Genomic DNA, 25,862 nt, shown 5'->3' on the forward strand with positions numbered 1-25,862 from the left:
TTTAGGAAAGTTGCTAAGACAGTTATAAGCTCTAAATCCTTTTTGAAATTAACCACAAAATCCTACCTCCATCCCTCCCGTTTTCACCAGAACAGAAGTTTAACAACTGACTCTTATTTTATTTCTAGAGATCAAAGTTTAATAAAACTGAAAAATACTTAAGACTTAAATGTAACACCTTTAACTTATGAAGACAATGTGGATATATGCTCCTTTTTTTTTTCCTTCTGTATCTTGACACACTGCATATCTTCAGCATAGTTAAAAAGAGGTAGAGAGAATGGTACAATAGAAAGAGACGTGAATTCACTGCAAGTCCTAAGTGCTGTGTTCTAATCTTAACTTTATTTGTAACCAAAGAGAATTTGCTTGAGCAATTCATTTGCTCTAGAACTCAATTTCTGCATCTATGAAAGAAAGAACTTCATATTAAGTTATTTTTCAGGTCTTTTCTACATCCAGGATCCCAGGTATACAGTTACATCTAAATTCAAGAAGAATCTGTTCAAACAAGGACTCTGTAATCCAACCAGTCTTTTGTGTTAACTTCATAGAAAAAAAATAAAAATCAAGTAGGCAAAGTGAGGTTAATTTGAGCAACATTCAAAGTGGTTTTTAGGTACTTTCTTAAGGTAGTTAGGAATCCAACATGGTCTCTTCTTACAGATGAAACCTCCGTATTTAACTCAATACAAAGGCAAGGACTGTTGCTTTCCCAAATGAAATCTCTTGTTTGTAGCCTGGCATTTATTTCTTCTAATCAAAAGACAAGCTGAATACTAGAGAATAATTAAAAGGGTCTTCAATATATGTCTATGCCTTTCCTCTCTGACAAACTAGGGGTCAAATTCAGACCATTATGTTTTTTTACATTCTTTTATATTTATCTGGAAATAGCACAAGAATGTTTGAGGGACAATGCTATTACTACTCCCCATTCTAACTTTAATTATAGTTTTCAGGACTGCCACTGGGTTTGGTCTCTTTAAAAAAAAAGAAAAAAAATGCCCCACTCATATGCATATTTCCCCTGGAGCAAATTCCTCTTATCTTCTCAAACTGTCATGACAAGTTTGTGAAATTACAGAACTATACAATTTTAAAGATATGAAACCCTAGAGATTTTCTAACACAATTCCTATCCTAACATAAATGGTCCACTTTTTTCTCTACAAGACTTTTTCACTACTCTACAAGGTAGTCCTCTCCATTGTTGGACAACCCTAGTTTTTTGGAAGCTTTCCATTTCGTGGTACTACAATGATTTTCACTTAATTGCTGGTAGTTCTCTGAGAGCAACATGAAGCCAATCTACTCTCTCTTCCACATGCCAGATCTTCAAATATTTGAAGAGAGTTGTGGATGTCCCTACATAGGCCTCTGATCCTCCTTGAGTTTATCAGTGGGGCCTTGCAACAATTAGCCAATGGTGTCTTTCAACAGTACCATCAAACTAACTATTTAAACCTCACATTCTTTGTTTCCCAAGACACCACTCTCAGGAGTCTCTATCATTCTAGCCTTACCCACTACCTTTCCATTTATCTGAACATTGAATCCTGATTGTTTGATCAAATACGTAAACTACTACTCCAAGATGTTGTCACCTAAAGTTCTGGTGAGCACACTTTTACTGAAGCTGTCAATAAGTACTCAAAGACAAGGGCAAGGTCAGTGCCCACATTCCAATAACACTGATCTACTAATCATTTATCTATGAGCTCAGTTGTCCTTCCTGCCAAAAATCTACCTAAATATCTCATGTTATTATTTACCCATTTACCCAACAGTTTTTTTTTTCACAACTATATAAGCAAGTTCTTTTGTAAGCTGAAATATACATTCATCTTGGACTGGAAACTTGAACTCATTGTAAGAAGTTCTTATTCTATTCTTTATTCCAGTCTAGGCTTTCGTTTCCACTTAAGTATGCTGAATCCCTACTTTCCAGTTTGGAAACAAAACAAGAACCGAGTAGTTCTTCCTCTGCTATGTCAATTATTAATATTATAGTCCAATGTTATCATAGTAGATTTTTAAGAGCAAAGATCTCATTATATTTTAGTACTCACAGTGCAAACAAGATAATATGGTATAGAAAAGGTTCCCAATAAACATCTGTAGAATGAATGAATGACCATGATCATTAACTCTCCTCAGGTTCCTGCTTTTCTTAATAAGCTCTCACTTTGTACCCCTTCAATCTTGGATACTTACCCCATTAAATTCTGAGCTTATCAAAGGTTCCTGATATAGTTACACTTTTATTTAACTTCTTTTCTTTCTCAGCAGGATTATTCTCAATTATATAGTCAGAATTACAATTTTAGAGCATCTCATCCTTCGTGAGCTATATTTCTTCTTTATAATCTCTGTACATGGAATTATAAATCAGGCAACATTCATGCTTAATTGGTATTTTCAGTACAATTTTTTGTTTCTTCCTGCATTCTTTATGTTTCAGCTTCCAAACATTTAGGCTGCTAACACTAGAAAAGATAAAAATAATAATATAAACTTGTTCTTTTGTATCTCTAAAGCTTTTATATTTTACTTGCAATGTTCTAACTCCTTAATCTGTAGAATGATTTAAAATCTTAATACTTACTAAACAATAAACGAGAAAATAAAAAAGTATTCTAAGGAATTTAAATACTGAACCTAAAATACACATTAGCTTTCAAAACCAGGCATATTATAACTGATCCTTAAAAATCATACTTAGTAATTTAAATTATAGAAGTGCCTCATTTACGTATCAAGTGTTTTCCAAACCTCAGCCGTCTGAAATGGTTGTAACACCCAGTTCTAGCCCCCATGTCTTGCTGCCTTTCAACCAAAGAGGAAACATCTTAAGCAGCAAATTAATAAATTCTGAATAGCATTTAAAAATGGAAATATCAAAAAAAAATGAAAGTCTCCAAAACTGCCTAAAATCATTCAAAGCACTACATGCCCGTGCAGCTCATATGAGAAGGGCCATCACTTGCTGAGTGTGAATCTAATGGCCACATCAACAGGCACTAAACCCAGAAGCATGGAAAACTCAATGGTAAAGGCAGAGAAAAGATAAGATAGGGGAAGTAGGAAGGCAGAGAAAGTAACAAAAGACAGAAGCTGAAGAAGTTTAACACAATCATTATAAGCAGACAGAAAAAAAGTCGTATAACCTGCAAACCTTGAGGATCTCAAGAAATGACAGCTTGACACAAGAATTCATATCCTCACGGGTGACTCAGACCACCAATGGATGTTTAACCCTGACCAAACATGTTACCTACTAACAAAGGAAACATGTTTCTGTCAAGGAAAACATAGTTCTGTTTTTCTACCGCTCCCCTCTGCCAGTTTTAAAAATTAACAACAGGTAGATAAGCTTATATTTGTACCACAATTCTCTCAGCAAAACACTAAAAAGCTGTCCCTTCATCAGAATTCAAATTAACTTAAAAATTAATAACATTGGGGGGGCGCCTGGGTGGCTCAGTCGGTTGGGCGACCGACTTCGGCTCAGGGCATGATCTCACACTCCGTGAGTTCGAGCCCCGCATCGGGCTCTGTGCTGACAGCTCAGAGCCTGGAGCCTGTTTCAGATTCTGTGTCTCCCTCTCTCTCTGACCCTCCCCCGTTCATGCTGTCTATGTCTCAAAAATAAACGTCAAATAAAAAAAAAATTTAAAAAAAAATTAATAACATTGGGAAGCCTGGGTGGCTGAGTCTGTTAAGCACCCGCCTCTTGATTTTGGCTCAGGTCATGCTCACAGTTCCTGAGTTGGAGCCCCTCATCAGGCTCTGCACTGAAAGCACTGATCCTGCTTGGGATTATTTATTCCTCTCTCTCTCTCTGCCCCTCCCCCACTTGCGCTCTCTCGGTCTCTCAAAATAAATAAAAACTTTTAAAAAATTAATAACATAATCCTGTGGTAACTCTACCTCTACAAACATTTGGAAATATTATGTATATCAACTACCACTATTTTCATGTAGAAAACCACTCCCATTTCACCACAAACAATAAATAGAAACTGTAGTTTCAACATACAGAACAAAGTGCAATGTAGTATCTTTGAATCCCTGAGAAAATCAGTTTCTCACTATCTGAATTCGTGTTTTATATATGGCTTATTAATCATAAATTTTATTAACCAGATCCTGATTTTAAGTCACCTTAAAAAAGCTCCATGTTAAAGCTCAAAATCTCCCATCGTTACTTAATCAGAAAATGCTGGGGAAAAAAAGAAGGGATAAGAAACTAAAAGGTAGTTTTTCTTTCCTCCAGGAAATACAGAGAATCACTTCTATATCAGCCAAATAATTTAGAATATTGGCAGCTCAAATTGTCATGATTGACACAAGTAGATAACACTCAAAACAAGCCCAGGGCTGGGGAAAATTGTATCATAAGCAGTTTTGTGATCCATTTTTTTCCCCTCTGCAAAACAGGTAAGAGAATCCTCAAAGATATCACACATAGTCATTTACATACAGTATCATTTTATGGAATTTTCCAAGGTGTTAATTAAAAGTTTTAATGAATGCTAATCATCTGTCAATTTCATTGGCAATCTCTGTTCAACCATATGCTTCTCTTTTACACCTGTAAGTTTTTTTAAAACCATTACTTTAAATTGTTTTACTTCCTTAACATGATATTTGTATTAATATTTAGGAAACAAAACGTTTGCAATCCTATATAGCAACCTTCTATAGCTCTTTTATGTATTTTCTAACTTCCTTAAATAAGGTATGTGTATGTAAGATTTGCATGATCATTATAGTTCCAAGAGAGGATCTAAAAATCTTTACTCTTTTTTAAAGTATCTTTATTCTTTTAAAGTTAAACTGGTTTTATGCCCGGGAAACAATTCTGAGCCAGAAAATTAACCATGGCGTTGCATCCTAGAACCTGAGAAATGAAATCCCATCTCATTAAATCCCTGTACAACTCTTGCTACCTTAATCTTTCTCTGGTTCATATGCTCTTACATTCAGTCCTTCATTCATACATTTTTATTCACAGAGCACTCAGAAGTACTGGGCATATAGCAACGGACGGAATGTTCAAATATTTCTCTCCTCAGTGAGCTTACTTACATTCTAGTTAAGGGAGGTAATAAGAAAATAAGAAAATGTATAGTAAATGCAAAATGGTAATAAGAACTGAAGAGAAAAATAAAGCAGGAAGCAGTGAAAGAAAAGAGGGAGGGTAAGTGAGTTCTTAAAGAGGGGTGGAAAGAGTGATGAGATAAGGTGGCCAAGGAAGGACTCACTAAGAAAATACATTCGCGTAAAGACCAAAGAGGGAGAGAGAACAAGCCATGCAGATATCTGGAGGAAGCAAGTTCAATGCAGCCAGAACAGCAAGTGCCAAAGCCCTGGGGTGGTAAAAGTGTAAGGAGAGTTTGAGCGTCAAGTGTGGATGGACCAGACTAAACAAAAGGGAAGGTATTAGGCTATGAGATCCAAGAGGTAGGACAATAACAAATTGTAATACCATGGCTATTGATCCATGAGACAAATGGAGCCATTAGGGGCTTTGAACAGAGGAGAAACATGATCTGTCTACATTTTAAAATGGTCCTTCTGTCTGTTAAAAATTGGCTAGAGATGGGCAATGGTGTTAGCAGGGACATGAGCTAGGCTACCCAAATAACCCAGATGATAGCTTGAACTCGAGTGATAACCAAAGAAGTGGTAAGAAGCAGTCAGAATTTGGATATATTTTGAAGGTGGAAAAGACAAGATTCCTGAGAGAGTAGGATATTAAGGAAGAATAGCATAACGATGAATTCAAGGATTTCACCTGAGCAATTGCAAGAATGTAGCGGTCACAACTGAGATAGGAGAAGCAGAGAATACGAGGCAGGGAGGGGGAAGCAGCTCATTTTTGTACCTACTATATTAAATTGCCTGTTAGAAATTCAGTGACAGATGTCAAGTAGCCAGTTGGATATAGGAGCTTAAAGTTCAGGAGAGCTCTGGTATCCAGATATATATTTAGAAGTCATCAGTGTACATATGGCATTTAGAGCCATTAGACTGGATGAACAAAATTTTTCTTTTTGATAGAAATAAGAAGAGGTCCAGGGATTAAGCCCTAGGGCACGGCAATGTTTAGCAATTGCAGTGATGAAGAGGGACCAAATAAAGAACAGAAAAGCAGCAGTTAGTATGTACAAGAAAAATCAAGAAATGGAAGCCAAGTGAAAAAGATGTTATGAAGCAACAAGAGTAAACAACAAGTTCCAGAGCTGCTGGCGGGACAAGTAAGAGGACTGACAATCATAGCAGCATGGAGGCCACTGTTGACTTGAACCAAGAGCAGTTTCAGTCACATGATGAAGGCAAATAAATGCCTCTGTGGTTTTAAAAGAAAAAGAGAGGGAAGAATTCAGAAGAAAAAATTACACAACGTTTTCATGGAATTCCTCTTTAAACAGATAGAGACATATGTGGAGTCACTGGGGAAGAGTGACATCAAAAGACTGTCTTTCCTCTACAAATGGAAGAAACAACAGGTTGGTAGGTTGAGGGGAAAGATCTAGCAGACAGAAAAAACAAAACAAAACAAAACAAAACAACAGACAATGCAAGAGTCAGAGTGGAGCGTAAGTGGAATAATGTATGGGCAGGCCAGAGGAAACAGACCGCAGGATCTTGGGCACAGGCGGAGGAGCCTTTACTAAGATCACTGACACTTGATACACAGGAGAGAGGAGACGGCAGAGTATACGCGGGCAGATGCATAGCTATGGTGATAGAAGTTTTGAGAATCCTCTTTTTGTTCCTTCAACTTTTTATAAGAAATAGGATGCGAGATCACGAGTTGAGAGTGTGGATGGCAGTGGAGGCATGACAAGTGTAACAAGCTTGAGACAAAAGGAGAAAAGTGGGTTCTCCCTGCCATAGCAAGCCAAGCTCTCCTCCGCCACCAAGCCCCAGCAAACACTATTCCCTTTCTCAAGAAATCTGTTTTCCTGGATCATCGCACAGATTCTCCCTTCTCATCATTCTGATTTCAACTCAAATATCATCTTCTCTGACCACCCCAACCAAAGCAGATCCTGGGAACTACTATCATATTATGCTATTCCGTCTTCATACAAATGATCATATTTCTTATTAATAGTTTATTTTCTGTCATGCTCACCAGACTGTAAGCTCCTTGAGGGCAAGGGCTGTCTAGTTTGTTCACTGCTTTATCCCCAATGCAAAGACAGTGCATGGCACATCATTGGTACTTAATTCGCCAATTCACGGGCTACATTTCGGGACATTTTAACCTACTCAGAGAAATGTTGCCTACATGAGACATCTGCTTATGGTACTGTGACTCTAGATGGAGAGAACCCACATACATAAAGGATCTGGAGAGAAGTGGGGGGGATAGTAATTCTAGCTGGTAATTTTTATTACCACTTGAATAGCAGAGTTAAAACTTGTGGCGTCATTGTCCTTGCTGAACACTGAAATTAGTTGTAACCTGGTTTGGGACATGACTTGAACTGACCTCTAATTATGTCACTAGGACAAGAATCCCATTTTCAAGTTCCACCAAAAAACACTACCGGTAACGGGGACTGTACTTCTGTATTTCTTTTCGTTTTCTCTACTGTAGATTATTTTTGTCTCTTTAAATGTTCCTAAATACAATCTAAAGAAAATAAAGGGAATTTTCTGACATTCTGCAAGAAGCTCAAGTCACATTACCCCGGACCATATTCAACATCTAGGTCCAACTCTCCACCTTCGAGCAGCTTGGGGAGCATAGACATGAGCACTTAACCAACTAGTGTCTCGGGGGAGCTGAACGTACCACTCATTTCATAAGAAAAACAGCTATATTTTTGAGAGACAGAGAGAGAGAGCATGAGTGAGTCACTACCAGTTGTAATAAGTGTAAGTATCAATTATTTTAGAAATGGTGAATTAAGTTTACATGGTTTTAAAAGTTACTGTTCCTTTAGGGCACATTACTTATTTGACTCAAATGGATGACACTAGCAAAACATTCATTTACAAAAAGCTACCCTCCCCATGCACTTCCATAAATGCAAGTTTAATAATTTGAGTTACTTTTGTTTTATTTCAGGGCCACCATCAAGAAAGAATCAGCTCTCATGGCTCATTATGCAGCATTCTCACGAGAAGGAAGCCAATGAACTTGAGAGGACACTGTGTGTTAACATAAGCCGTGACTAACGTGCTCTCTTCATAGCCACGTCTCAGGATCCCATTTATACAAAGTGGCAGAGTTGGCTCTGCTGGTTTTGAACCGTACATCCCCTTTTATGGAAAATATCAACAGGGATTTTTTCTTCATGGCTGGAGGTCTTTTCCTCATCAAAATATTAAAGTCTGATAAATCTTCCCAACTTACTGGAGCATAATCATGCTTGCTACTCGTTAATTAGGAGCAGGGTGATAACTATTAAAAGTTGAAAGAGTTTCCTGGCGGTTGCAACAAGTTTCAACATGATCCTAAGCTCTGTCAATAACCACAAGGGGAAAAAGAAAGCAAAAGGAAAATGCCTCTCTAGAGTGCTTCATTCCTGAGACAAGGGTGAATGTGACTGCTGTTATATCACTCTCATTTGAAGGATGTCTTAACACCATAGGAGGCCAAAAGGTGGACCCAGCCATGTCCAGGGTGGAGGATACAGACCAGCAAGAGAGTCAGAAGACCTGGGTTCTATGATCAATTCTCTTACTTATCCATGTGACCCTCAATTTCCTCCAATGGGGTTGGAAGAAGAATTATAGATGTTCCAGTCTACAATTCTATTTTCTATCTGCCAGTGTAAAACCTTGAAGAAAAATTTGCAAAACACTCCTAAAAGCCCTGGGCATTATAGCTTGTCTCCTTTTACTAGGCAAATATTCATATTTTGATAGCTGGTATTGGTATGCCACTTTTCAATTACAGAATATTTGAGCTTTTATATATATTACCTCATTTATGCCTCTGAGCAGCCTTGCAAAATACATTATAACTGTTTCCTTCACAAACTATGGAAGAAAGAGAAGGCAGAAGAAGAGATCAAGTGGCTTTCATAACGTTGGAATGGAGGTGTCATACCCAGAAATACTTGTCCCTGTCACTTCGCTTGGAATTATAACTTTATCATTACAAACCGAAACGTACAGACCAGTTCCTACATAGAAAATGGAAACAGGCAATAAATGTGAAGAGAATTAAAAATAAAAAACCTTTGAGAAAAGAAAAATTACAAATGGCTCCATGAAGTCAGATATTATATCACATTACTTTACCACATTGGGTTTTTTCCCCACCATTTAATTCACCGTTCTTCAGAGAATTCAGCCTAAAATAAATTTGTCTGCAGTGGCAAATTTCCTAAAACAAATATTAAACATGGCTACTGGGATTTCTGTAGCATGTTATCAAAATCATGAGTTATAAATACTCGATTTATATACCACATACCTATTACCAAAAAGAAAATACACACATCATCCCCTAGGCTCGAACTAAAATTTATATTTACATTTAGTCAAGAAAAAGAAAAAGAAAACAAGAAGTAGAATCTGAGGAGAGCTCAGGTATAAAGGTCACAGGAGGTGCTGTCAACACTCAGTGGTACCGTCAGAAACCTCATTCCAAACTGCAGAACAACCCAAATGGACATAACCCAAAAGCACACCTTGTATTTTCCCCCAGGGGTTATAACTTGCAGGACTAGTACCATTCCATCTGAAAACGATAAAGTTTGAACTTTATCAAGAGGTATACAGCATACAAAAAAGGTCATAAAGCCATCAACGAAAATAACCGTGAATCTGGCTGCACTAACTACGGCTGCTCTACATGTCACCAAAGCAAGGAATGAACAACTGACATCTATTTGAATGTGACAGTTTAAAAAGGTGTTCATGTAACCGACTCATTTTAACTCTCACAAAAATCCTGTGAGTTAAACCCAATTATTACAAGTGAAGAAAGGGAAATTCAGAGAAATTAAGTGGCCCGAGACAAGAAAACCCAGATGATGGCCTGAGGTTCTTTCCCTGCGATGCTACTTCTCAAGCAGCAATACAAAACCAGTGGGGTGTGTGATAGGAGTAATGGGAACATATATTTAAGCCATTAAGAACTAGGAGTAGTCTTATAAAAAGAATACATAGAGGTGCCTGGGTGGCTCCCTGGTTTGGTGTCTGACTTGGGTTCAGGTCATGATCTCACGGTTCATGAGTTCGAGCCCCATCTTGGGCTCCCGTGCCAACAGCTCAGAGCCTGGAGCCTGCTTCAGATTCTGTGTCTCCCTCTCTCTTTGCCCCTCCCCTCCCATGCACTCTCTCTCTCTCTCTCTCTCTCAAAAATAAGTAAAAACATTTTTAAAAATTTTAAAAATACATAGAACTTCCTTAGAAAGGCAATTTTTATTGCCCTTCTCCACTCACTATCCAATATGTAATAAGAGCTAATGTAGGGATTTAAAGTGTAAGAAAAACAGAAGGGAGGGAGAAAGGAAGTACAAAGAGAGGAAGAAACAGAGGAAGCATAAACTTCCTAACTTAGCTAAATAAGTCTATTCTCTTCTCTGGACTAGAGACTGTAATGGCAATATGCAATTGTAGAAGGTAGGTTAAAAAGTGATGTCTTAGCTCGGTGCAGTGGCAGTATGGTAGCCAGTGAGGTTTATCCAAGGTGCGATTATTGCTAACTGATAAACTGACGTCTTAAAATTGAAACCAAAAATATGTACTTGTAATTTACATAGAAATATTGAGGTAAAGAAAACTGTTAAAATCTATTAAGACTGTTGGGATCCCACTGTACTTTAAAAAAAAAAAAAGTTGTCTAAGGTAAACCTGTGGCATTATTATGGAGGTAACAAAAGTTATTTACAAAGCAAAATCAAACTTAATTCAAATTTAAAGAAGTTGATAGCTAATTCAAACTAATTCAAACCTTATTTTCAGGGTACACATTAATTTCAATTTTCCCCAGTAGTCACCTCACTAGGAAAATTTGTTCTACGTCTTAATCCTCCTCAAGAAATGGCAATTCCCTAAGTAATTCAAGTTTTTAAATTATCTGCAATAAGAGAAAATAGTACTTAGCTATTTTCTCTTAAGCCAACATTCTTTGTTGAACCTACTTTAGTTTATATCAACCCTTCTAATATTATTCCTGGTGGTAGAGCATTCCAAGGAACTTTAAGGGTATCAAAGTGAGGGATTTGGACATGGTGATTTCTGAAATCCCTCCAAAATGAAAATGATACGATCTGGTGAATAATCACTTTATTATTAAATATATCTACAAAATGATAGTCTTTTAAAATTTACTATAGAAGTTACTATAAAAGTTCTATATAAGTTAGTCATGAAATTTTATGTGTATATATAACTGCGTATGTTTCTTACTTTTAACCTATAGAAATGATCTATTTGCAAGCAACTGCAACAGTCTACAAGTGGCTAGACTGGTCTTGAAGAGCGAAAAAATAAACTCAGATGAAACTCCCTAAAATCAATAAAAGCATGCTATTTCAAAGGGGCATAGGCACCCCAATGTTTACAGCAGTGCTATTGACAATAGCCAAAGTATGGAAAGAGCCCAAATGTCCATCGATGGATGAATGGATAAAGAAGATATGGTATATATATATACAATGGAGTATTACTTGGCAATCAAAAAGAATGAAATCTTGCCATTTGCAATTACATGGGTAGAACTAGAGGGTATTATGCTAAGTGAAATTAGTCAGAGAAAGACAAATATCATATGACTTCATTCATATGAGGATGTTAAGATACAAAACAGATTGATATAAGAGAATGGAAGCAAAAATAATATAAAAACAGGGAGGGGGACAAAACATAAGAGACTCTTAAATACAGAGAACAAACTAAGGATTGCTGGAGGGCTTGTGGGTGGGGGGATGGGCTAAATGGGTAAGGGGCATTAAGGAAGACACTTGTTGGGATGAGCACTGGGTGTTATACATAGGGGATGAATCACTGGAATCTACTCCTGAAATCATTATTGCACTATATGCTAACTAACTGGGATGTAAATTTTTAAAAATAATTAATAAATTAATTAAAAAAGAAAGAAACTCCCTGGAATAACTTTTATTGTTTGACAATTGAGCAACCTCTGACCAATAATAAGTAGAAAAAAAAAATCTACATTTAAAATATTTAGACCCTGGAAATACTGAATTATAATCCAAAAAACCAAAAAGACATACGATTTTTCCATTTGAAAAATCGTAGCTCAGAATTAATGGTTTTGAAAGACTGAGTTTTTTCTGGGGAACCTGGGTTGCTCAGTTGGTTAAATGCCTGACTTTTGATTTCAGCTCAGGTCATGATCTCACAGTTCATGAGTTCGAGCCCCACATCAGGATCTATGCTGACAGTGCAGAGCCTGCTTGGGATATTCTCTCTCTCTCTCTCTCTGTCTCTCTCTCTCTCTCTCTCTGACCCTCCCCACTTGCACTCTCTCTCTCTCTCAAAAAAAGAAATAAAAATAAATCTTTAAAAACAGAAAGACTGCATTTTTCATAATTTGGAAAGAGCAGGCACACCAATCTATAAAAATGGACACATTTTTGTATGTCTGTTATAATAAACACAAAAAGCCTTGAAGTATATTCTGCTTATGCAATGTATAACTTCTAATTAATGTAACATATTTTAAATCTATTTTAAACCTTTACAGACAAATAAGTATGGTCCTTCAAACAACTGAACTTAAGAAACCATGTATTCATCTCCCTGTTGCTACTATTGCTTAAGACACTTTTGGAGCTTAACACTTTTCTAATGTTCCAATTAATGACTGACCCAAGACAATAGATCTGTTACTTCAGTGCCACAATTTGTACTGCCCTGCACACCCACTCCCCTTTTGACTACCTGCCTCTTTTATGCACTAGATTTGGCTGAAGTATATTTTTTGACTATTTGAAATATAAAGCCTTTCTTCAAAGTTAGAAAATTTGCCCACGGAGGTCATCAAAAGAGTATGCTGCAGGCTCTATGATAGCTCTAATGGAGGTGCTCCTGGAATATTCTGAGCAATTGCAGTATCATTGAAAGAATTACATACCTTTGAAAGTGACTATGCTGAATTAGTTCAACACTCCTTTAATACAAACTTAAAAAAAATTAACATTTATTCATTTTTGAGAGACAGAGAGAGACAGAGTGTGAGCAGGGGAGGGCAGAGACAGAGGAAGACACAGAATCTAAAGCAGGCTCCAGGCTCTGAGATGTCAGCACAGAGCCCAACATGGGGCTCGAACTCACGGACAGCAAGATCATGACCTGAGCCAAAGTTGGACGCTTAACCAACTAAGCCACCCAGGTGCCCCTCCTTTACACGAACTTTTTGTTTTTAAAAAACTGAATTAGTTTCTAATCCTCTGACTTAAAAATGAGTCTTAATAAGTAAAAATGTAAACAAAACATTTTTAGGCATTCTATTTCATCCAGACATATACACTAAGGACCAAGAACTTCTCTAAAAATGTGAAAAAAAAAATAGCCAGAATTAACACGAGGACTTTTTGGGTAGAGAAACTATTCAAACTGACAATAAAAGCTGCAAAGTGATCAACTTTGTTAAGTAAGCCTACAGAGAGGACATATCAAATGAAAGTAGAAAGAATATAGCTTAAGACAGAAATCACTGAGTCCTTTCCCTCCCTGTATTACAGGAAAACATCCATATAAGGGGGTATACCCTTTTATCTACCTAATACTCAATTCATCTCTCTTCATCTGACAAACTCATATTACTCCAGAGGCGCAAAACATCTAGATTTGGGTGAATAGCATATCCTCCACTGTCCTATTTTGAAGTTCAGCTACCTGTAATTCAATCCATCATATGTGGAACTATATCCAGAACCAGACAATTCTAATCTATTGACTTCTCAACATGCACCCATGACCCAAGCAACTATGTAAAAGTCAATGGAGAAATAGAGAATAATATATGAGACAGGCAGAAAAGGTATTAGTCAGATGCTGCATCAAGTTTATATATCCTTTAGATTCCCAGAGAACACAGACACTACTGAAAGAGCTATTTTATCTGGATGCATACTATCAAACTTCCTGAAAAGAAGAGACAAGAAAAGAATGCCTTACAACATTACCACGGGTACACTTCAACTTTTCAGTGAGATTGTTTATCTGAAATAAATTCACCAATAACGTCCAGCAAAACAGATAAATTTCATAAGACCGTAAGTAAAACAGGTTACTGTTACAAGTGTCATTATCAATAAAAAGACTAATGGCCCTTCAAACTAAAACTACCATCTTCTACATGTTTTAACTCCCCATCTATTCCTAAACAGTTCCATAATGAAATAAAAAGTGGTCATTTGTAAAAGCACTAGATTTGGAGGAGACAAAATGAATTACAGAGTTTTCAAAGTGAACATTCTAAAATGAGTTTATTAGTAGCTACCCTGAAACCAGATGACTTCAAACTGTTTAAAAACCACCCCTAATGCTTGCAAAAGACTTAACCATTTCAGTGAATCCTTTTACTATACTCTGCATTTAAGATTTCCATCATAGCATAACTTTTCAATAAATTATCATTTAAAGTTTTAAATGAATTCTTTTACCTTTATGCCTGTGACACATAGATGTATTTCTAGGGTTTTTTTTCTTTCTATTCCAAATTAACATTAAAAAACATATAATGAACCTGATATTCTATTGCAATTAAACAGTAGCCCTTTCAACTCTGCAAACAAGATGTCCAAATTAAAAAGATAAAGTGCCAACCCTTAAATGTGTTAGAGTCAGTGTTGACTTTAGAACTCAGAACCTCTCAATCCTGGATATGGAAGATAATTTGATGTTAATGGTTTGATGTTAATTTCTCACATATATAACACAGTTGTTGCTGCTACATGGAGCACAGGCTCTTTATAACAAATACCCTACAGATCTTTAATTGGTAGTTAGGAAACATGCTTTTCCTAATCATCGAGTCTCTTTTAAATATTATATTTTTAAATACCCTTTTAGGGAAACTAATGAGGTAAAGATATGAGAGGGATAAAGAAGGTATGTTGTTTTCAAAATTAAAAATTTCAGGACATCAGTCCAGCAGGCATAAAACAACATAAAACAAATAACTGGATAATCAAACAATAAAAGCAAACTAGAAATAATATGAAGGCTTTTTTAGAAACTATTATTGCACATATGCAATAATTACTTCCATCAAGACTTTTATTATACATTTGTTTTTATGGAATCATAATGCACAAGTACATGCTATTGTTTAAACACATTCACCGCATACCCCATAACAGAATATGATGACAATATATATTAAGGATAATACAGAAAATGTGGCTAAATGCATTCTGTATTATGGTTCCATAATACAGCATGCAAATGGTTCTGACTAAGCAGACACAGGAGACAGTCGTTAGTGCGCACGCTGTGAATGTATATTATGAATAATGCATAAAACTTGGCTAAATCCTAATGAGTCCATTGACATCCTATGGGGTCCAAAGGAGGCTCAGATCCCAAAGCATGGCCCTGGCACATTTCTATCCACCAATCATTGTAAAAAAACAATACCATGAAAACAAAGGACATTAAACAACATGAATGCACTGTCATTCTAGGTAAAGCTTTTGAAATAAGCACAAAAATTAGGAGAAACTTTGAAAGGAGAACTAAAGTCCATCTTACATCATCACCCCACTTACAATTTTTCAAAATTATCTATTGCAATTTAAATGGGACAAAAGCTGCAGTTGCAGGTTTGATGTTATTTCTTTTCTCTGGTTTTCTTCGGGGAGCTGCTATTACAAGGAAGATCTAAGCAATCCCTAAGAAAAGTGGCCAAACTCTTAGACCACGGTGGAAGAAAGTCTTCCTGCTTTGAATGAGTAATGCTTACAAAATGCATTACAGCCAATTAAATAAGGAAATAGAGATAATGCGTCTGAAAGCAGTCTTTATGGTAGAAACTCCTGAAAATTCTAGTTTTTACACAGCTTTTTAAAGAATCAAAAAGAATGCCATGGGCATGTCACTTGCAGCACATTAAAAAAAAAATCTGTGCCCCCCCACCCCAATGGCCATTAAATACTCTTAACAATGGAGTCCTTGAAAAGAGGAACCATGGCTATTATCCCTAGATGGATGTGCCCCAAGATGAACACCTATATGAACATGCTCAATGCGTTCACTGAGCCAAAAATGCAGAGCCGAGCAAGCTGTGCTTGAGATGCACAAATTAAGGATGTGACAGAAGCCTGTGCATCCCAGCCTTCCTTGGAAAGGGAAGGCAAAGGACAGCTGCTCCTTGGCGGTGCCCCCAGGGGTGGGTGGGGAATGGGCACTCTGGGAACACATCCCCAGAGAACAGGGGAGAGACCAGGGCTGGCCCCTCCGGGATGCAGAAGGCCAAGAAAAACCCTGCACTCTCCGAAAACACGCAAGAGCAAAGGGCAGGAGTGAAAGTTCTGGGGATGGAGCCCTGGACAACTTGCCTGGCTCCCTGAGGTTTTCCCACCCACTCACCAGGTACAGAAACCAGGCAGAGTCAGGGCAAAGGCCAAAGTAGGAAGTTGCCATGGAACCCAAAGTGTGGAAATACAGGAACTCTTCCATCACCGAACTGTAAAACTAAAACGCAGGTCACTTACCAGCCCATATTTGGGCTCAGATCAGCTCCGGGCCTGGTTCTAATGGTAATTCAGTGTACACGGTATGAAGTGAGGGCTCCCTGGAAGACCCCTTCTGCAAAACAATATTGCTGTATTTTCCCATCCCTAACTACCAGAAGAGCCAGAAATTCTAAGTCTAGTAAATGTTTATGAAAAACAACCCTTCATACATTTCTATTTAAAGTACAAATACTCCTGGGTATAGTTAAGTTAAAAAAAAAATGTATGATACATTTGTGTTTGCTTTCTTTTGTGAAAAGAACTAGGACAATGAAGAAGCCCAGCATGTCTGGGGTAGATACTGGGTGATTTAAAAACAGTTAAAGACAGGACACACTGAGAGATTAACTTTGCTCGCTTTTCCGATAGGACTGTCTCTGGCACAACCAAGGATTCTGTGATGAGGAATTAAGACTCTCAACGGACTCTTAAAGTTTAAAACTTCCCCGGCACTATCTTATTATGTTTGTATTTACACCTGGGTAAGCGCTGTCACTGTTGCTAGAGCATGAAGTATGAAAATCATACAGAAAAATAAGGTATCTGTTGTGACCACTTGTGCTGTTTTCCCTGTTCTAAAATTTGCCTCGTAGCAAGTGCAACAGCACACAATTCTGTTCCTGATAGAACCATTCCTTAAAGCTAGTCTGCTTTTGAAAACCATTCTCCACCAGGGCCTGTCCCAGCTCCTCTATAAGCGGCTGACAATTGCTTCACTCCCCCAAGTGTTTCTTCACCCCTCCCAGATGCCACCAAAAGAAAAACAGAAAGTCTCTCAGTAGCACTTTGCTTCGCAGCAGGAAGCTGTACTGTTTGTGATATCCATTTTGATACAAACCTAAATTAGGCCTCTGGAAATAGGTAATGCATAAAAAGAAGCGTTTTGTGTCACCAAATTATTATTATAGGTTACTGTTAACCCTTGGAAGATAGAGGTGAGCTCTGCAGCTCCCCACTGAGGTGACGATTTGTCATGAAATCACAGGCCCTACCTCGAAAGATGGTTCAGGTGAGCTTGCGATAAGGCAAACTATCCGGTTGACCTATAGGATTCTGATAGCTAGTTTAAGCGGGGGAAGCTACAAGAAATACCAGTTAAACAAAAGGATCAGCACAGCATGTGGAGCCAGCAGTCGGCTAGCACAAGTTTTACAGCTGACAGAGCCTAGGGATGTAGGGAAACGAAAACGGCTCAGGATGTTTTACTATCAGACAGATTTAAGACTGTTCTCTTCGAAAGCTCTCCTTGCAAAGACATGTCGAGGGGCAAAAGTTCAGAGCCACGGCTATTTTTTTAAAGGTCACTTGTGATAAAACTGGTAACTAGTCCTGTTGAGATAATAAATTGGAAAATTGAATACCCTGATGCTTCTATTTCTTCAGATAGCCCAGATGGCAAATAAATTTTGTTTTTGAAATTCCTTGCACAAAAATTTCAGTTTCTGGTCCATAACTGAGATTCAGAGAAATCTAAGAACTGACCCTAAAACTATCCCGGCGTCTCAATCCTAACTCCAAGTTCTTGACCTTTTCTAGTTTAATCTTTGTAATATTTGATTCTCTCTTATTCTTCTTTCTTCATCACTACATTAAAACAAGCAGCATTCACAATGTTAATAATTATAAACATAACTGAATTCCAGAATTCAGTCGAAGACCGCTTTCTATGAACCTGTATGTAACCTGATGGAAACACATCGAACATGCATGACCTCTTCTCGTCTTTCAGTCCACCTCGGATCACATGCCGATTAAAAAATGTACAGGAGTCATTATGTCATACGATAATAACTCGGCTTTCCCTTCTTCCACAAGCATTCTCATTCCGTGTTTTGGTAAAAATTATCACATGTGCCTGGCTTATCTCATTAAAATAAACAGACACGACTGAGTTCATATCTCTTGAGACACAGTAAACACAATGCAAAATGTAATTCCTCAAATTGGAATAACTGATATCTACTGAATAAATAACTGAATAATTAAAGCTTCTTCAGAGTGAGAGTCATAAGTTTATGTCGAAGAGCAACAGAATTATTCTGCGACTGGTATCATGGAAAAAAAATAGCTAATAAGAACAACCAAAGTTTTATAAGGAGTTCAGTAGACTGTGGCCACCAGCCAAATTTCATAGCTGCACCACAGCTTTAGCTGAGTTGCCTCATTTGAAGGCAGAGTAAATGTTCTTCTCCCCTTTCCTAGACACAACCCATAAAATAATAGGTTCTCTTTAATGTCTAAGAATGTTGTTTAGGTCTCATTCAAGTCAACAACAAGAGCTTCAGTCTCGGAAAAAAACTAGGCAATCGCATTAAGCTGCAGTATGTAACACTTAAACAGCAAAAGTCCTGGAATCACTTGCTTCAGAGTGAGGCCATCACAGGATCCCGGTACAATTTCATTCAAGGAATTCCGACTAGCTAATTGCTTGGCATCCTCAGGATCTCTAGGTATCATCTGAATTCCAGCTACTGAAATTAAATCTATGTTTCCATTTTCTAAAATAATTCCTCCATTCAAATATCCAAGAGCATTACATCTGGTCATAGTTAAAGCACCTTGCTGTTGACAAGGCACTTTCTTGAAAGTTTCTGCAGGCTATGTGTCACACACCGTGCTTACCTGGGCGGTCCATTCCCTGGGAAGTCGCTTTTCCTGCAGCCTCCTCCTTAAAAATATTCCTACACCCATGCTGATTTTGTATCTGTTCAGTTCAAATTTAGATTCATTGGTACTTTTCCATAGTTACATTTCTTGCTCAGTTGATATGTCCTTTTATTTATTCTGAAGTTTTCGATGTAAGACAAACAGGAATACCACCTTCTAAAATTACTACTATCCTACCATCCTCTGATGGAACATTAGTGGGAAGCAATATTCTCCAAAGCTATGAAGCATACACTGCCCTAAATTACATTGCAGTCGCTGCCCTGAGCTCACACATTTTTGAATAGAAAGGCTCCCAGGGATCTCTCTGTACTGACTGCATTTACTGCTTTAAAATATTTTTAACCCAGACGCTGAAGTGCCAGCCTTGCAGTTCCTCATGCTAATCCCAGCTTGGGTGGCTGTTCTTAAGGGAAAGCATTCAAAACATTGTAACAGTGCATCAACTTTGACCCTTTTCACTTAAACATGAGACCCTTAAAAAAAGTTTGAATTCCAGAGGGAATCACTGAACTTTGACCTGCTTAAAATTAGTTTTGTTTTAGTGCCTTCATGGTGACTCAACAGGCCAATTTTCCAGACACTTAAGACGTTTCTGCCCCTGAAGATTCCAGTTTAAGTCCACAGCTATGTTTGCTGGTCAGATCAGAACACTTTGTCCCAGGGTTTCAAGCAACAAATTCCCAGATCTCCATCTCTTTGCCAGATGTTGGCATTAGTTGGTATTAAGCTGGATCTAAACACATACACACACACACATACACATACACACACACACACACAACACATTCAGAGGAGAGGCTCTATTTTTCTTTTCTTGCCACATACAGTCTTTTAGGAAACAAAGTTTTCCACTCAAAATTCGGTCATGGAGAAATGTTTATCAGGATTATATAAACATTACTTACTAGCCTAACTCCTACAAGAATAAAACTCCTAACTTTTGGTAAGCAGTACTATGATACATTTATAATACAAGCTTTCTGAATCTACTTTTCTTAATGGAGAACAAAAAGGTACTCGGGTTTTATTTTCTAATCTGTTACAGATTTTTTAAATTGTCAGTGAATGATTATATTGCAAATGGACCCTGACACAATATTATACTTTCCTCCAATGGAATTTCAAAAACATTTGTTGTGAAAAAATCCATGACAATTAATAGGTAAAATAAAATTACCAAAGAACTAAAGGTATAGATATAGCACAATTCATTCAGTTTCATTTAATACCTCAAAACTGCTCCCCCTTTTAGGTAAACATGCTTTTTTGCAAAAATAAAACAGCACCTAATTTCATTAATACAGTCTAAGATGTTTAATAAAAAGGAAGTAATTATTAGTCTAGAACAATTCTTGCATAAACTCTGTGCTTTAAATTTTTTAGAACAGTCGGGGATAAAGGCATTCAAGAAAAGAAAACCCATTTAGTACTATGAGATCAGAAAAAAAAAAAAAGAAAAAGAAAGAAATGTTAACACAGTTAGTTAGCCAGGAAAAAAGAATCAGTATAACACAAATCAGTCTACAAAACTTACATACCAGGTTAAACAAGAAGACTTTATTGTCTCCAGGAGTTGAGTTAGCTATACTGGAAAGCAACACAAAAGTGCATACGAGACCATATTTGAACGCTGCTTTGCACTTAAATCTATCAATTTTCAAAGAGCAACCGATGACATTCTTGAAATACAGGCATTTGATCCCTATTGTCAATGCCCAAAGCTGGAAATCAGAAGCTACAGGGTACAGTGTCACAAAAACTGATCACAGAAGAATTTATTTGTTTTCTCTCCTATTAAGAAGCACTAATTCCAATGCTAATACTCAGAAAATAAAAACTACTCAACTGAGTCTCTCTGGCAATTATTTCTTTCATTTCCTACCCATTTAAGAAAGAACACAATAAGGATGTTCAGGGGTGCCTGGGTGGCTCAGTCAGTTAAGCGTCCAACTTCAGCTCAAGTCATGATCTCGCGGTCCATGAGTTCGAGCTCCGCATCCGGCTCTGTGCTGAGAGCTCAGAGCCTGGAGCCTGCTTTGGATTCTGTGTTTCCCCATCTCTCTCTCTGCCCCTCCCCCGCTCGCTTTCTTGCTCTTGCTCACTCTCTTTCTCTCTCTCTCCCTCTCAAAAATGAAATAAACATTTAAAAAATGTTTTTTAAAAAGATGGTCAAATTGGGGTAAATGGTGAATGTTTTGGATATGTACATTACTGCTTCATTTTTACTTTATTCATAAATCATTCAACACATAACATTGTGAGTGGTAATGAATGGCCACAGATTTCTTAAATTAAGAAAATATTTTGAATTCAATTATTTTACATTTCAAGCACATGTAACTGGGTTCTTTACTGATGGCTAAGAAAACAAGCACTAATAGTTTTAAAAATTGAGTCAATTACTTATGTGAAGAGGTCAACTAAAATGAAAATTTCAAATGCTAGCAAATAGTACCTCCAATGACATGAAAATAAGTATGAATTATGCAAGATGCTAATGAAAATACATATATTTATAGATAAGACAGTGAATGGTAGTATTTAAATAAAATTATACAGAGACATTCCCATGTAAGGACCATTATCTGAAGAATCTGCCAACAAAGGATTAGCACTGTAGTTGCTTAATCCTTTAATTGTCTTAATAATAAAATATGCTACTAATTGTATAAGGTATTTTGGCCCTGCATTCCAAAAGACATATTTACATTTTTCTCTGTATACGTTGTAAAAGCTAATATACTGTGTCATTAAAAAGTAATGTGACTGGTTTTCCTACAAACATACCATCTCATCCACATGCTTTCCCTTCACAGTGGTCCCCTTAGAACACGATTCCCTTACCCTACAGATCAGCCATCAGTCACAGTATTTCTACCACCTTCTGAAAGTGCTTTCTAAGTCTGGAACACACACACGCGCGCACACACTTCTAAATATCCTCAATGGTGACAAATTTCATAATTTGAAAGTCAATTTTAGCCGTTTTCATCATTTCAGGGAGACATTTATAGCCAACTCTGGTGAATAAAAAAAAGGATGATGAATCTTGGTATAAAATACGAATAGAAAGTAATGAGATGGATGTTTTAGTCAGGCTTGCAAATGATTCAAAAGACAATTCTGAGAGGAAGTTTTCCAAAATGTTTTGAACAAGGGCATCATTGAAATCAGGGTATTGCTTCTCTGGGTGACAGTCTTGAAAAACAACATTAATATGAATGCATAAGTGATAGCACAATTGTTTTTAAAAATCAAACTTGGTACTTTTCACTCATACTCTGCATATATGAAATAAGCAGATATGCATTTTCATCTAGATGGTCATATATGTACATTCTGAAGCTTCCTCTGGGTAAAACGAACCATAGGTTGATTTGCAAAATAATATATACAACATAAACTTAACTCTTGATCGTGCAAAAAAGAAAAAAAAACTTTATTTCCATAGTCAGATATTTACATCCATCCACAATCTGTAGGCTTCTATAAACTTTTTTCTCTCCTATATACAGTCAAAATCTAACAAGAGCTCGCTGTGGGGTTATGCATAAAAACTGCAAATTTAAACAAGGTGCGATCGTATACTTTTTCACACATTATTGTATCATGCTGCACTAGAACACTAATGTATGCACAGTTCCAAAATAGCTTGGGCTATTACTGCACAGTCTTGAAAACTACTAAATCCCAATAAGAGCACGTTTCAAAAACTGTTCCTTCATTATTGCACGCTAGTAAAGGTTGCTTTCGCTATTTATATTTTACAAAAGAAAAAATGCAGAGATGTCTATGACATTGCCTCATAATTCTGAGATCTCACTTATTAGACTCTTTGTAGTTATAAAAGTTGTTTCATCGATATAAATATGACAATTGGACTCAATACTATTTAATCGACTCAATTATGGAACAAGTGTGCTTTTTTCCTTATGCTGCCCTACTTTCTTTTAAGTTGCATTTGAATTATTGATGAAGTTGCAATAAAGCATTTCTTTGTTACACATAGTTTAGAAGTAGAGAATGATGTTTCACGGTTAATTTTTAGACTGATAGTGATAAAATAAACACACTTGTTGTCCTTTCAAAGAAAGTCAATAGCATGGTACAAGATTAAAAGATTGACTTTTCCTTTTTTTCTACTGTCTTGAAAATATGTTGGGCAGAAATCATGAATATAAATACAAATATAAAAGGAGAAGATAGTGAGCAATGTGCACTACAGAAAATACAAGTAGGGTCTTCCTGGGTATTGAAAAGATTTACACCTGTGATAAATTTAGGTTCTGTTATTCCTCAAGTATTCAGAGGACTTTAGTTATGTGGCAGGATGAGGAACCCAAAAATGGCAGAATGAATAGTTTTGGGGACAGGGACATTTCTTATTTAGACTACCTAATCATTACACAACTGATGCCACTTCCACTCCGTTTTCCAAACAGTCAGAATGATCTTTTTAAAATGCAAATCTAAATCCTTTAATCTCTTGCCCTTGCCTTTTTGATAAAAACTCCAGATCCTTAGCAGCAACTACAAGACCCTGCATAAGACAAGTCCTGCCTCCTCCTCCAGTCTCATTCTTTGAAACTTTTGCCGCTCTCTTTCGCCACTCTGGTTTTCTTTAGTCCCTCAATACTCCAAGCTGTAGCCCACCTCAGAGCTTTGCACATGCTGTTCTCTATTCCATATTCACCCACACCTTCTCCACCTAGTTACGTCCCCTTACCTCTCCTCATATCCCAGCCAAAATGTCTCTTCCTCCTGGAAGCTTTCTTTGACCTCCAGAATAAATCAAGCTACCCTATAACCCCTTTATAATTTCCTATACTCTTCTGTCATAATGCACTCCACAGTAGTTATCACTAATACCATCGCACGACTGTTAGTCAACCTACATTCACCAAGTTACCAGAGTAATGGATGAGCTCCATTCCCTCTGTGAAACACACTATTGGCCATAGCACCCTCGTGGCAAAAAGGCCACTCTTAACACACACACACACACACACACACACACACACACACACACTCTCTCTCTCTCTCTCTCTCTCTCTCTCTCTCTCTCTCTCTCATACCATTTTAATTGCCTGCTTGATCCTAAGTCCATTTATGCCATTTCTACTTCCTATTGGGTAAATTCATTAAACATTACATAACTAATAAAATATGAGGACAAAAGTGTTTTTAGTGGCACTAGATTAAATGTGTTAGAAAAAATAAAGGCAAATTGTTTTTAATAACCACTAAAGTTCTCTTTACTTCATAAAATTGGGATAAAACTCAAAAAAAATCTACGCAAATTCTGCACTTAAATTCCTTGCCAAATGCCTTTAAGCTTCCCAGCCATTTTTAGTAAAAAAAAAAAAAGCCATAGAATATATATTATGGGTGTAACTTACCCAAGAAGATGACACAGATCATCACTCAGGGGACCCATACTTAAAAGCCTTGACTATACATCAATTGATGGGCAAACTGATAAACAAGGATACACTGATTGATAAAGCACATTTTTAAAATCCTAAAATATTTAAAGTACATATCATTTCTTTAATATTCTATATAAATAATTATGTTTATAATTTTTTAAAATCAACAGTCCAGCTAGCAGTCATAATTAAAATGAAGAAGAGAACGTTCCTCTATGCTATTTATTCACACAATTAGATGATTAACCTCCATCTTTCCCACTAGACTGGAAGCTCTGTAAGGGCAGGGACCAAATCTCTTTTGCTTACCATTGTAACCCCATTACTGAACATTTGTCACATGTGACAAAGACTTGCAATAAAAAGATTTTAAATGAGTGAATGGTAATATTAGTCAAGCACAACAACATTCTTTATTTCAAATTATTAAGATCAATATGCAAATAGTTATACAGAGAATAAGAGCAAATGTGAGTGTAATCACCTGAAAATTTCAAGGCACAGTACTTCAAGATCACATATGTCCTCTACTCAATAATGGAAAGATCATTCTTGTGTATATTTTTTAAAAATCTTAATTTTTTAATTTTTTTTTAAAAAAGCACTCTCTAGCACAGGGAAGTTTCTGCTTTTTAATTTATGAAGTACACTTAAGATTATGTAGTTAGGAAAACCACACTCAGATATCACCTCACGCCAGTCAGAGTGGCCCAAATGAACAAATCAGGAGACTATAGATGCTGGAGAGGATGTGGAGAAACGGGAACCCTCTTGCACTGTTGGTGGGAATGCAAATTGGTGCAGCCACTCTGGAAAGCAGTGTGGAGGTTCCTCAGAAAATTAAAAATAGACCTACCCTATGACCCAGCAATAGCACTGCTAGGAATTTACCCAAGGGATACAGGAGTACTGATGCATAGGGGCACTTGTACCCCAATGTTTATAGCAGCACTCTCAACAATAGCCAAATTATGGAAAGAGCCTAAATGTCCGTCAACTGATGAATGGATAAAGAAATTGTGGTTTAGGGGCGCCTGGGTGGCGCAGTCGGTTAAGCGTCCGACTTCAGCCA

General features: G+C 37.0%; 1 protein-coding gene across 18 annotated transcripts in view; it reads right to left on the bottom strand.

The window, feature by feature from the left end:
* SOX5 (SRY-box transcription factor 5) overlaps positions 1–25,862 on the bottom strand; it is a 1,017,940-nt gene that overhangs the window by 971,080 nt on the left and 20,998 nt on the right. For 2 of the 18 annotated variants that reach the window (XM_045062614.1, XM_045062624.1), the window contains exon 1: positions 19,314–21,344. The exons of the other annotated variants lie outside the window; for them this stretch is intronic. The gene's annotated coding sequence lies outside the window, so the exon portion shown is untranslated. Of the gene's footprint in view, positions 1–19,313; positions 21,345–25,862 lie in introns of those variants that run through there. 18 annotated transcript variants of the gene reach the window in all.

This window comes from Felis catus, chromosome B4 (assembly GCF_018350175.1).
Source record: "Felis catus isolate Fca126 chromosome B4, F.catus_Fca126_mat1.0, whole genome shotgun sequence".
NCBI classification, from domain to species: domain Eukaryota; kingdom Metazoa; phylum Chordata; class Mammalia; order Carnivora; family Felidae; genus Felis; species Felis catus.